Source organism: Lolium rigidum, chromosome 3 (assembly GCF_022539505.1).
Source record: "Lolium rigidum isolate FL_2022 chromosome 3, APGP_CSIRO_Lrig_0.1, whole genome shotgun sequence".
Taxonomy (NCBI): Eukaryota; Viridiplantae; Streptophyta; class Magnoliopsida; order Poales; family Poaceae; genus Lolium; species Lolium rigidum.
In genome coordinates this window covers 300,897,467-300,899,517 of record NC_061510.1, presented here as the reverse complement: position 1 = coordinate 300,899,517, position 2,051 = coordinate 300,897,467, and positions in this window count along the sequence as shown.

Genomic DNA, 2,051 nt, shown 5'->3' with positions numbered 1-2,051 from the left:
TACATTGTGTGTTTACAAAGAGGACTATATTTCAACTTGAAGCGTAAAACGCACGAGCTGCGCCACGTTCCGGGGATTTGGCTCGGCAACCCTCGTCTTCTTGTCCTTTATCCTGTATGCTCCTCCTTCGATTACTTCTGTGATGATGTAAGGACCAAGCCACGGCGGCTCGAGCTTTTCATGACTTTTTTGTCTGAGCCGAAGAACTAAGTCGCCTACCTGAAAGGATCTTGGTCGCAAACGTCGACTATGGTAGTTTTTCAAGTCTTGCTGATACTTAGTGACTCGTGATAACACTTCGTCTCGACCTTCGTCGATTGCATCGACGTCGTCCTCCAATGCTTTTCTTGAAGCTTCTTCGTCATATTCCGTTACTCTCGGAGAATCATGCTCCATTTCTATTGGCAGTACTGCTTCAGCTCCATGGACCAGGAAAAATGGAGTTTCCTGCGTCGCTGTATTTGGTGTTGTTCGAATACTCCACAACACACTAGGAAACTCCTCTGGCCAAGTATGTCGAGCTTTTTCCAAGGGTGCTAGCAGGCGCTTCTTGATCCCATTGCAGATGATACCATTGGCTTTCTCGACTTGACCATTGGTCAGTGGGTGTGCAACTGATGCAAAGTGTAGTTTGATGCCTACCTCTGCACAATATGCCTTGAATTCCTTAGATGTGAAATTACTACCATTGTCCGTGATGATGCTATGAGGTACTCCAAACCGAAAGACGATACTTTTCACGAACTTGATTGCAGATGCTCCGTCTGGTGAATTTATCGGCTTTGCTTCTATCCACTTTGTGAATTTATCGACAGCGACGAGCATATACTCGTATCCTCCTGGCGAAGCTTTGTGTAATTTTCCCACCATATCGAGACCCCACTGAGAAAAGGGCCAAGACAACGGTACTGGCATCAACTCTGATGCCGGAGAATGAGGTTTTGCGGAAAATCTCTGGCACGCGTCGCAAGTACGAACTATTTCTTTCGCATCCTTGATTGCTGTCAACCAATAAAATCCTGCTCTGAAAACCTTGGCTGCTATAGCTCGGCTGCTTGCATGATGACCACATATTCCTTCGTGTACATCCTTCAGAAGTAACCTTCCTTCTTCGGATGTGACGCACCTTTGTAACACTCCCGTAATACTTCGTTTGTACAACTCCCCTTTGACCACAGTAAAGGATTTAGAACATCTGATAACTCGCCTTGCTTCAACTGGATCGTCGGTTATTTCTTTTCTTAGGATGTATGATATGTATGCTTGCATCCATGGAATTTGTACCATCATTACTAGGTCCGGTTCCTCTTCTTCTTCCAGTGCTGGTTTTGTAGCCCCCGAGGGTTTCTCATCCTTCTCCTTCTTCTTCGGTTTCTTTGACTTTGTAGATCTCTCGGCTATCTCCTCACAGAACACGCCTGGTGGAATCACGAGACACTGCGACCCAATGTTTGCAAGAACATCGGCTTCATCATTGCTCAGCCTGCTGATGTGATTTACCTCGCATCCGTCAAACAGCTTCTCTAGCTCGTTATACACTTTCTTGTATGCTATCATACTATCATTGACTGCATCACATTGATTCAAGACCTGCTGAGCCACCAATTGTGAGTCACCGAAGATTTTTAATCAAGTTGCGCCACAAGCCTTCGCCATCTTCATCCCGTGTATGAGAGCTTCGTATTCTGCCTCATTGTTAGATGCGTTTGGAAACGTCATCCGTAAGACATACTTTAATTTGTCGCCTTCAGGTGATATTAGTATCACGCCTGCTCCAGCTCCCTCTAATCTCTTGGACCCGTCGAAGTTCATAGTCCAGGTTCTCGATAAATCCGGGGGTCCCGTATTTTGTAACTCCATCCACTCTGCGATGAAATCTGGTAAAATTTGCGACTTTATTGCTTTTCTTTTTTCATACGTGATGTCCCGAGGGGAAAGCTCTATTCCCCACAGGGAGACATGCCCCGTAGCCTCTGGATTGTTTAATATATTGGATAAAGGCGCCTCATTGACCACTATTATCGGATGCGCCGAGAAATAGTGCCGCAATT